Below are 12,865 nucleotides of genomic sequence, written 5' to 3' on the forward strand. Positions count from 1 at the left end.
TTCCTCCAGAAGTCAGCAACCGAACACAAAGCCCTGTTATAGCCTGAAGGGCATTTGTTCAGTATTGATTCCGAGGGCAGAATGTACTCTTAGTTTTCCTTAGAGGACTCCATTCAAGTGCTAACCGGACTCACCCTTCTGAACTTGTAAGATATGACAGGACACAGCTTGAGTGGTATGGCTGCAGGATATTAATATAAATTGCAGGAAATACACACATATAATTTTTAGCATCATGAATTCCTTCTTCATTTTACTTTGACATCTTTTGCAGTACAGTCTCCAGAAGCCAGTGGGATATTTTTCATGTATGATTTGCTTGTAAAATCTAAAAAAAAGAGTTTATTTATTAATTCTCACTACTTCCCCAAAACTACTTTAAAATTTATTTGCCTATATCCCACTGCCATTACCTGGCATACCTCTATTTTGAATAGATTGGATCACCGTAATTCTCAGTTGATTGTTATGCTAAATAGCTCCAACCATTTGCAAAAGGTATAGCTAGCTGCTGTCTGGATAGTCCATGAATCATATCATTCCTGTCTCATAAAATTTACATTGGCTTCAGGTTCTTCAAGTAGATAGTGTGCTGGCTACTTCGTTGGACACTTCAGAAAACCTCTACATTTCATCACTTTTTATTGTCATTCAGGTCATCAGCTAGTGACATTTCTTAATCCTTGGCAGTGTTGCTTTAAATTTCTAGAGCAACTTGCTCTAAATTCTGTACCATTTTCAGTGTTCACCTAAATGACAGGGTGCTTAAATATTATTGAGGACTTTGCCTTAACATGATCACAAGAATATACGCATGTGGGAAAATGGGTTAAAATGGTTGATTCATGCTTTGAAAACCTGTGTTGCATTTTGAACTTGGAAGAAGAGCCTCAAATCAGCACTTTGGGTACCGATTTTATGATGTTGTGACTTCATTGAAAACAATAAGGTCACAATGGCATAAAACTAGTTTAATAGAGTGGTGAATGGGGCCCTAGATTTTTTTTTTTCATTCCTCATTTCCTAATTTTTTTTTCTCACAAGCATATTTAAGTAATACAGTCGTATGGCCTTGTTTGTTTGATAAAGCTGCAGTGGTTTTACTTACATTGTATTTAAAAATGATTTAGTTAAACTGGTGCAAGCTCCTGTGTAGACCCTCCACTATCCATTTCAGAACAGCTTATTATAGTTTAGTTTAAACCTGTTCCTAATCAACTTTAGCTAACCTGAGACAAGACACTCTTAAAATGATATGACTGTCCACACATGGTTACACTGGTTTAACTAAAATGGTTTAAAATCACATATTAGCTTAAACCTGTCTGTCTCAAGTGACCAAGGCCTATGACAGTTCACAATGGAAGTTGATAAATTGTTTAGAAGACTGTGAGATAAAATCACAAAAAGAACAACAGAAAACTCCAAGCAGCAAAGGAAAAAGGCAGATTTGCAGGTAACTAGAGCAGGAGAAAGGAGAGAGAAATACAAAACACTTGTACTTTATTTTTTGCTGGTGGTCTTTTTCTCAGTCTCAGCAGATTCTTTCTCTTTATGTCTCACTGTTTTTTAACTGACAGCTCTTCAGTTTGAAGCATGGCAGTGTGCATTCTCAAAGTATTCACTATGGGACCGCTGAGCTTGGGCTAGGAAAATTTGAATCTTTTGAACCACAACATGCTTATAGTTTAAATGTATGTATGTTGGAGATTTTTCTTTGCTAAATGTCTTCAGTTCTTTTTATATCATGGGTCCAAATCTGCAGTGATTTTTGCCCTTTACCTCAGCAGGCCTGTGCGATGTGCAGGCTACTACAGCTGTGGGCCCTGTTGGTGTTTGTGGAGCAGCAGTGATCAATTAATCAGAAAAAAAGTTAAGCTTCCATCCAGGTTCAAGGTGCTATGATGCTGACATTCCTTATGGGCCTGACCCATAGACTATCATGGAACTCTTCCCCAATTACTTCAATGGGTATTTGACTGGGCTTTATGTGATCAAGGCATCCAGAGTGTCTCCTCCCCTACCAGTTCACTAAGGTACTTTGTTGAGTACTGGCATCTCAGGCTTTTTCAGCTCCCGCATATGAGCTCAGCGGAAGCTGAGGATTAACATTAGCGCTGTGGAAGGGTATAGCATCAGTTTGAACAGAAAGGTAGGAAGGTTCATTCCATTAGTTTACCAAAAATGTTGGGAGGATGCTTGGCCAAATTCTGTTCTCAGTGATTCCAGTGGAAATCCAGAGTAAAGTCAATGGAGTCACAATATTTGTCCTACTATTTTTAAAGATGTTATTTAGTTTTGCTTTCATTGGTAAGTTACTGTTGTAGCTTGTTCCTTTTATCTAAATGAGCCTCTGTAACAGCTACAGTGCTGTGCCCTTGCATTAGCACCACAGCATCACTGTTATACTTTTCCCTTTAGCATGCTAATGTACACGGGGCCTGGGTACCATGCTCAGTGCAGTTACTACAGGAGAATGTGCAGCACAAGCTGTGCAGGACAGCACAGATATACTAATAGTCCCAGGTGAGGGGCGTGCTACGTACATGCATTGAACTGCCTTAGGATAGCCACGCTTAGTGGTACAACTTTTGTCCTTTTCCCATTTTCTTTTGTCCCGTTTTCTGATGACAGAAACACAAAAGATCACGGGTATATCATGATTTTGATTACTCACAAATAAAAACAGCTGTGCTGAAACAAAATAACTGCACTCCTCCACACCCAACTAATACATGCAATATATATAATATATATAAAATAAAATATATTTATATTGAAATCTTGCCTATTTGGGCCTGAGATTCCTTGCAGCTAATTAAATATAGGTACTTGTACATCAGGAAAAGCCTTTTTGTAGTCTGTTGTATAACATTACTGGATATAGATATAGTGAATGCTTTCAAACTATTTGGAGGCTTAGAAGCTACAGAATACTAATTGAAGTCAGGAAAGTACAAGGTACAGAGGGATTTTATGACAAACCTCTTTATCGAGAGAAAAACTGATATGAGGAGCAGATGACCCAAGCTTGCAGTGAAAGCTGCAACCATGAACAAAATCAAGAAGTCTGAGAAACACGGAAGAAAAAAGCCAAACAGTAATGTGTACAAACACTAAATGACAGACCTAGATGGGGTACGTGGAATCTTCCTGTACTAAATTGTTACAGTGTCATCCCTTTTCCTGTCTAGTCATATAGATTAGCCTCCTCTGTGATATTAAGTCTATGATTTTGGCAACTTGGTGTATGTTATCGCTCAGAGGACTATAACCTCTTAGTTTAACAAGCAGAAAAGAGAGATGGGTTACAATTGCACAATCCCTGAATTATAAAGAATGATGTTTTTATGGATCTTTTTAAATTAGCAGTTTAGGGGGGGGGGGAATGACCACAAATAGAGTATTTGACATGCAAACGCTTATAATTAGCATGCTTCTAAAATCTTTTGAATCAAGACAGTTCATCCTTTAAAAAAAGATTTGTTTTTACTTTTGCTCCATCCAGTAGCATGTTGAAGGATAATTAACCTTTTTTGTTCGTTTTTATAACTTATCATAGAACTAAATAACATATTTATCAAAAAAGAAAGCACGCATGTTATGGTTTGGAATACACTGTATTCATGTTACCCTAAATTTTGGATTGAAAGGCACTCCAACAATGGTTTTGCCTATGACCATAAACCAGTTGTCAATTTGCTAAATCCAAATGGGTTGAAAGGGGGTGACTCGCCCTATAGGAATTGCCAGGGTATTACCGGAGGGCTTATCTCCAACTCGCAGAGGACTCCCCAGAGCAGGCTAATCCTGCTAACCATTGGAAGGACACGGATACAGCCTTCTGCTCAAAGGATTGACATACAAGCAGCAGTTCTTCGAAAACAAAATATTGTTTATTAAAAATAATTATCAATTACAACACACTTAATAGAATAAGAAAGACTACACTATAACACAGAAGATAAAGTAAAGCAGTTGCATTGTATTTAAAATCATATATTTAAAGTAGTGCAATAGAATAAAATACACAGAATATGCAGGAGACACAGGAGACATAGACTATATAGTAGTTACAATGTAATACTTAAGGTATGTAGAGACCCTTTATGCCAGTGGTGGGCAACCTACGGGCCGCATGCGGCCCATCAGGATAATCCACTGGCAGGCTGCGAGACATTTTGCTGACGTTGACCATCTGCAGGCATGGCCCCCTGCAGCTCCCAGTGGCCATGGTTCGCCGTTCCCGGCAATGGGAGCTGTGAGAAGCGGCGGGTCTAAGGGATGTGCTGGCCGCCGCTTCCTGTAGCTCCCATTGGCTAGGAACAGTGAAATGTCTCGCAAAATGTCTCGCAGCCTGCAATCAGATTACCTTGATAGGCCACATGCAGGACACAGGTTGCCCACCACTGCTTTATGCTCATGTACAAAATCACTACTGCTACACTATATTATCCTTATTACAATGTAACAGACTGAGCCTGTATACATTGGCATAAGCAAACATTACAATGCTATACACTAAAGAGAGAGATGTTATAGTTTAACAATAACTTTCTGTGAACAGTGTCCAAATGGTCGCAGAATGGGTGGGGTAGATCTCACTCAAATGCAGGCATCCAGCTTTATTTACAGGCAAACCCAGACATTCTGTTAAAAATAGACAGAAGGTAAAACTTACACTTAGTTTCTTTAAATCCCTCTGTATTGTCTTACAGGATCCTTCTGCTCTGTCAATCTGTTTGTTCAGGCTGCTGCCACTGTCTTAGCTGCTGCTGCCGCCGCTGTCTTACCTGCCGCTGCCATGAGGTTGCTGCTGCTGTTTTAAAGTTTGCTGGTGCCGTGGTCTTGAGGCTTGTTGCTGCTGCTATCTTCAGACTTGCTGGCTGCTGGTCTGATATACTATTTTCAGTCTTCCCAGCTCATCTCTGATTGGTTGCTTTTTCAATTCCAGCTCATTAGCATATTTGCTCAGCCAATTAGGTTGAATATAATAGCATAGATCCTGTTCCTGCCTACATCCTCCCTTTGAGGTCATCATTTGCATGGGTCCTCCCCCTGATCCTCCCCTTGAGGTCAATTTGATCTGTGTCCTCTATTCTGATGTCTTTCATTGAAACCACCATTTTCAACTTTTAACTATAAACTATTATTCAATTATCACTCATTTAAAGCCTTAATTTTAAAACTAACTACAGTTTTATACAAGCCAAAGCATTATGATGTTGTCACTACCATTGTTATGCCAATCTGGAGAGGTGCAATTTTATGATGTTTAAACTCCTTTTTCCATTTTTTTATACCAGTCTCTATCAAGGTGCTGCAAGGTTTTTCAAAACAGCTAAAAGCAAAATCTCCCATTACAGTCAGATGGAAGACATTATCAAATTCATTTCAGCTGGCTTGACATGTCATCTTGACTAGTAATTTGTTTTAAGTTGAGAACATATCCTCGAGTGTGGCATTCAGAAGTACTAATTTCTTAGAGAGCACAGTAGCTGGCTGGTATACAATTGTGCTATCCCTGAATTCCAGCATATGGCATAATAATAGTGAAAAGGATCTAAGTTGTGCTTTGGAAACATAGATGGTATTTTATTATGCTTTACATTATCAAAGATGCTGCTGTACATGGAAACCTAGTTTTTGTGTGACTAACTTACATGATCAGGGTCCTCTGAGCAATTTCCCTTTAATGTTTTTCCATAGAGAAAATTCAACACTTCAGAGGTGAAACAGTTGGAATGGTAAATAAACAAACACATTCAGTGCTATAAAAAACTGTCTGGATGGCCTCAAGCATACATAAATAAATATTAAAAACCATAGAGCTGTGTTATAAACAGAAAAAAAAAATACTTTTCACGAAAACCTGGAAAGATTTATTCTAGTAAGTTGGGTGAGGGAGACAGGAAAAAATGTAAAATGAGTATATCAGATTCAAAAGCTGATGCTAACAAAGATTCTTATAAAACAAAAGCTGTCAGAGTTGGAAATGAAATTTGCAAAAGGAATGGAAATGAATGCTTTAAAATTCAAAAGGTATTGGTAAAGTGAGAAAACAACTGGAAAAGAATATGAGAAACTCTTACATGGTTAAACCAACATTTATCTGTGTTAACTTCTAGCTGTTCTTTTCACTGAAAATAAATATATTGTGTCTACTGGATGGAAAATAGGCTTGGTAGGTGAATAAATATAACCATATGTGTTCAAAAACTATTGCAAAAAAAGCAAATGCAATTTTAGGTTGCATTAACTGAGGCATAGCATGCAAGTCACAGGATGTGATCATACCACTCTACTAGGTGCTGGCTAGGCCTCAGTTGGAGTACTGTGTCCAATTTTGGTCACCGCTGTACAGAAAGGATGTAGAGAAACTGGAATATAGAGGTGAGCAAAAAAGATGTTCAAAGGGATGGAATGCAAGCCATGTGAGCAAAGGCTGAAGGAAGTGGGTATGATTAGTTTGGAAAAGAGGAGATTAAGGGGGGACATGATAGCCATCTTCAAATATTTGAAAGGCTGCCATAAGAAAGATGGAGAAAAGTTGTTCTCTCTTGCCACAAAGGGCAGGACAAGAGCCAATGGGTTCAAACTACAGCATAGCAGATTTAGATTAAATCTCATGAAAAACTTCCTCAATGTAAGAACAGTAGGACAATGGAACAGACTGCCTGGGGAGGTTGTGGAAGCTCCTTCATTGGAGGTTTTCAAAAGGAGGCTGGATAGCCATCTGTCTTGGATGGTTTAAATCCTGAATCTTGGCAGGGGGTTAGATTAGACGGCTCTTGCAGTCCCTTCTAACCCTATGATTCTATGATTCTAACATCTGCTCATTGAAAGGTTTGGGTTTTGTGCTTTGAATTTCTGTTACTGACAACATGGCAGCATCACAATTTGAAGTGCAAAACGACAAAAATGATATCACCATGTAATATATTTAATTTCTCTCAATTTCCATATTAAATTAGCTCAGTTTACAAGCCATAAAATGATTTATTTTTTAATGCCAGGACTACAAACTATACTTGGGATCTGAAACATCCAGTGGTGTTCTTTTTGTTTTTTATGTCATCATGTGTAATAAATATTCTGCAATTAGAATTTATCTGACAATTTAGTTGGTGCAGGAGGCATTGGTCAGGAAATAGTATGACTCAACATATGGAGAAGCTATGTTGGGTAGGAAGTGATGTTTTTACAGTCCTTTTTCTGACCATATCTATACTTTAGCTCAGGGGTCGGCAACCTTCGGCACGCGGCTCACCAGGGTAAGCACCCTAGAGGGCCGGGCCAGTTTATTTACCTGCTGACGCGGCAGGTTCGGCTGATCGCGGCCCCCACTCGCTGCGGTTCGCTGTCCCCGTCCAATGGGGGCGGCGGGAAGTGGCGTGGGCCGAGGGATGTGCTGGCCACGGCTTCCCGCCGCCCCCATTGGCCCGGGATGGCAAACCGTGGCCAGTGGGGGCCGCAATTGGCCGAACATGCCACGTCAGCCGGTAAATAATCTGGCCCGGCCCACTAGGATGCTTACCCTGGCGAGCCGCGTGCCGAACGTTGCCGACCCCTGCTTTAGCTTATAAAGAAATTGGCCAGTACTTATAAAATAAACCTATAAACATTTCCTAGCAAATCAGCATACTTAAGAACATTAGGAGTTGTGGTGGGTGGGAAATGTATGTATTTTAATGTATGCATAACTCTGTTTCCCTACTCACTTTTTGATTGTCACCTACTCTTCCCCGGGATTGAGGAGAAGCAATGAAGCGACTGGGTGGGAGTCACAGAGGCATGTTGGTTGGTATGACAACTCCCTAGGAAACCCTGAAGGTCTGACTAACTGCTCTTCTCTTCCAAAAGGACAGCTCCATATGGTGGGGTCTGCCAAGGGACCTCCAGTAGAGGGCAGTAGAAGGCTGGTTCACCTTGTAACACCTAGTAACAACATAAGAATTGGTATTTGTCTCTAATATATTCATTATCTGTTTTAAAAGAAAAAGGACGGATTAGTTAACAAATTGCCTTCTGAAGAGGAATATAATATAATATAATATAATATAATATAATATAATATAATATAATATAATATAATATAATATAATATAATATAATATAATAAATAACTCTGAAACCTATAATAAATTTTGTAGCCTTCTCAGTGATAGTGCTGATGTGCTTATTTTGGCTAAATTAATGTATCAGTTGAGTTTTTCTTTTTGAGAAAGCATCCCGTTCTGTACTGGATTTCAGCATGTGTCAAAGCTATCACATTGAGAGCACTGGAAATGGAGTTTATTCACAGAAAACATAAAGCCTGGGCAACCATAATGCAAACTCCCCACAGTGATCTTACCAATCTGCATCAGACATATCCTGGAGAACCACTACTGCAGGTAGAAAACAGAACAGCCTCTATGTCCATTAGCCCTTGGCTGAGTCTGCCAATAAGGATACCACTTAATGATAATTGTTGAACATTTGTTGACTGGGAACTGAAATGAGACCACACATTCCTATGTACAGGCTACCAAAACACCTATCAGATGACAATTACTTTTTGCAACTACTGTGGGGGACTATTGATGCAAAAATGATGTTACTAAAATTATTATAACTTATTTTCTTGAGTCGTTTTAAACTCATTTTCACCTTTACTGAACAATAAGATATAGCTACAAGAATGTTATAGCCAGGCTGCTGGGAAATATAACAATACATATTTTTAGATAGTTATGATAGAAACAAAAACCTCCTGGAATTTCTTTGATGAGATTTAACATTTTCTATGTCCCAAGGACAATCAAAGGTCAAGAAGACAGTCATGTAAACATTCATGTGTTAGGAAAAGGAATGCAGGATTGAGTTATCAGAGCAAAGAATCTAAAGGTAACTTGGGCCTATACCCTACCCCCCTTTCTTTTCAAAGAAAAACACGAGGTTAAGCCCACACAAAGAAATTGAGAAATATCCTTATTGAAAATGATTTCTTCTCTAAACACCCTAACGACTTAATTCTTTGAACACCAAAAAATTTATGGTGGGAAAGATTTTACAGAAGATATTGGTTATTTCCAATGCATGGTTCCACTTAAAGATGAAAACCTTTGTGTTTCTCAAATGTTTAAGATGGCATAAGTTTTTTTTTTAAATATATATTTGCAAGTATTTTGTATTTAAATGCAAGCTTTCATATAATTACTGCCTGATATCACAGTTATGTAAGCAGTTAGCTGTTTTATATGCAAATATAGCAAGGTCATTTGATACTAAATTAATTACTAATGTACAAAGCCATTAAAATATAGAATATTTATATTACTGCAGAATTAATTAATTATTGGCAGTGCTCAAACAATTCTAATCCCACTCAGGAAGACAAGAAAAATATTTTTCCAGATATTGTCATGTAGAACCAACAGTTTAAGCTTAAGCTAAAGACTTTCTAAGACAGGGGTTCTCAAACTGGGGGTTGGGACCCCTCATGGGGTCGCGAGGTTATTACATGGGGGGGTTGCAAGCTGTCAGCCTCTACCCCAAACTCCACCTTGCTTCCAGCATTTATAATGGTGTTAAATATATTTAAAAGTGTTTTTAATTTATAAGGGGGGGTCACACTAAGAGGCTAGATATGTGAAAGGGGTCACCAATACAAAAGTTTGAGAACCACTGTTCTAAGATTTATTTGAGTTAAGATTACTTTTAACAGTTACCTGAAACTCACCCCCCCACCACACACACAAAAAGAACAAAGACAATTAAAGAAATGTTGTGTATTCATTAAACAGACTGATTATGAAGGTGTCACCTAAGCCATTCCCAAAGGCATGAAGTCAGTGAAAGGGTGACAGCAACCAGCTTTGAATGTAAACAAGCCTGAAAGAGGTGTGTTTTCCTATAATTTCATGAAAATAGGAAGGAGAAGGGTATAAAAACTGAAGTGAGCACCCCTCATGCACAGCCTTTGCTCCCTACTCAGACACAGCACTCCACAAGCAAACTGCCACAGACAAATACAGAAAACAGAGAAGACTCAAGAAGAAACCAACTCAAGGGAAACCTTCCTAAGACTTCAACGTGGACTGATGAGAAGGAGTTAACTAAAACACTGCCAAGGGATTTAGATTTAAAATTATTGTAATGATTTTGTTGGGATATGTGAATGCTGTTGTAACTTAAAAGACTAACAGTTTCTCACCAAGTGGTTAGATTACACTGGTCTACAATTTTTGAGAAGTCGTCTGCTTCAGAGATAAAATGTGCTATTTATTATGTATTTTGATGTGCTGAATTCAAATATGACAATTAAAACAACAAAAGGCAAAAAAACTATTATGTACATAGTTTAGTCCTATTCCGTGTCTACTCGGCGCTTCTTGGCTTGTCTCTTGTATTCATTAAATGGAGCATTTCTTGTCACTGTCCAGCAATAGTCTGCAAGCATTGACGGGCTCCATTTGCCCTGATAGCGTTTCTCCATTGTTGCAATGTCCTGGTGAAATCGCTCGCCGTGCTCGTCGCTCACTGCTCCGCAGTTCGGTGGAAAAAAATCTAGATGAGAGTGCAAAAAATGTATCTTTAGTGACATGTTGCAACCAAGGCTTTTGTATGCCTTGAGGAGGTTTTCCACCAACAACCTGTAGTTGTCTGCCTTGTTGTTTCCGAGAAAACTGATTGCCACTAACTGGAAGGCTTTCCATGCCGTCTTTTCCTTGCCACGCAGTGCATGGTCAAATGCATCATCTCGAAGTTCACGAATCTGAGGACCAACAAAGACATCTTCCTTTATCTTAGCTTCACTTAACCTTGGAAATTTTCCACGGAGGTACTTGAAAGCTGCTTGTGTTTTGTCAATGGCCTTGACAAAGTTCTTCATCAGACCCAGCTTGATGTGTAAGGGTGGTAACAAAATCTTCCTTGATTCAACAAGTGGTGGATGCTGAACATTTTTCCTCCCAGGCTCCAATGACTGTCGGAGTGGCCGATCTTTCTTGATGTAGTGGGAATCTATTGCACGACTATCCCATTCGCAGAGAAAACAGCAGTACTTTGTGTATCCAGTCTGCAGACCAAGCAAGAGAGCAACAACCTTCAAATCGCCACAAAGCTGCCACTGATGTTGGTCATAGTTTATGCACCTCAAAAGTTGTTTCATGTTGTCATAGGTTTCCTTCATATGGATTGCATGACCAACTGGAATTGATGGCAAAACATTGCCATTATGCAGTAAAACAGCTTTAAGACTCGTCTTCGATGAATCAGTGAACAGTCTCCACTCATCTGGATCGTGAACGACGTTGAGGGCTGCCATCACACCATCGATGTTGTTGCAGGCTACAAGATCACCTTCCATGAAGAAGAATGGGACAAGATCCTTTTGACGGTCACGTAACATGGAAACCCTAACATCACCTGCCAGGAGATTCCACTGCTGTAGTCTGGAGCCCAACAGCTCTGCCTTACTCTTGGGTAGTTCCAAATCCCTGACAAGGTCATTCAGTTCACCTTGTGTTATGAGGTGTGGTTCAGAGGAGAGGGATGGGAGAAAATGTGGGTTCTGTGACATTGATGGTTCAGGACCAGAAGTTTCATCCTCTTCCTCTTCCTCGTCTGACTCAAGTGAGAATGATTCTGGTGCATCAGGAACCGGCAGGCCTTCTCCGTGGGGTACTGGGCGTATAGCTGATGGAATGTTTGGATAATGCACAGTCCACTTTTTCTTCTTTGACACACCTTTCCCAACTAGAGGCACCATGCAGAAGTAACAATTGCTGGTATGATCTGTTGGCTCTCTCCAAATCATTGGCACTGCAAAAGGCATAGATTTCCTTTTCCTGTTCAACCACTGGTGAAGATTTGTTGCACAAGTGTTGCAGCATATGTGTGGGGCCCACCTCTTGTCCTGATCTCCAATTTTGCAGCCAAAATAAAGGTGATAGGCTTTCTTAACCATAGTGGTTATACTGCGCTTTTGTGATGCAAAAGTCACGTCACCACAAACATAGCAGAAGTTATCTGCACTGTTCACACAAGTACGAGGCATCTCTGCTCACTTTGGCTAAACAGAAATGTGTCCCTTTGCAAAATCAAACACTGACAAATAAGAGAGCACGACACTGTATGATTTCTAGAGCTGATATAGGGCAATTTGTTCAGCAGAGTGATGTAAGCTTCATTATGATTGCATCGTCCATGACTTCTAGGAATAACATGATGCAATTCATATCATGTATGACGCAATACCAGCTTCAGATTTCATCATTCATTGTTTTGCCTAAAAAGCAAGTACTGTCCAAATCCAGTCATAGATTTATTCATAGATCCAGTCAAAGATGTATTTTAGTCATTTCTGGTTTAAATTGAGATTCCTTCCCTTTATAACTCACTTATCCTCCACCATTCCCAAGTCAAGGGTCGTATATACTGACCCAATAGCATAGCTTGAAAACTAGAGCCAATCAACAATTTTAAGCATCATTTTCGTTCTCAGTGACCCAGAATTAGTAAAGTTTGACTACATTTATTTCAGAAGCATTTTGGCTGTAGAGCAGTGTTATATATTCCTAGAAAGGAGATGGGGCTAAAAAATGGTAAACAGACAAATAGTGGGAAGTAAGTATCAGAGGGGTAGCCGTGTTAGTCTGAATCTGTAAAAAGCAACAGAGGGTCCTGTGGCACCTTTGAGACTAACAGAAGTATTGGGAGCATAAGCTTTCGTGGGTAAGAACCTCACTTCTTCAGATGCAAGTAATGGAAATCTCTAGAGGCAGGTATATATCAGTGTGGAGATAACGAGGTTAGTTCAATCAGGGAGGGTGAGGTGCTCTGCTAGCAGTTGAGGTGTGAACACCAAGGGAGGAGAAAC

This window comes from Trachemys scripta, chromosome 3, assembly GCF_013100865.1.
Source record: "Trachemys scripta elegans isolate TJP31775 chromosome 3, CAS_Tse_1.0, whole genome shotgun sequence".
Classification (NCBI taxonomy): Eukaryota; Metazoa; Chordata; order Testudines; family Emydidae; genus Trachemys; species Trachemys scripta.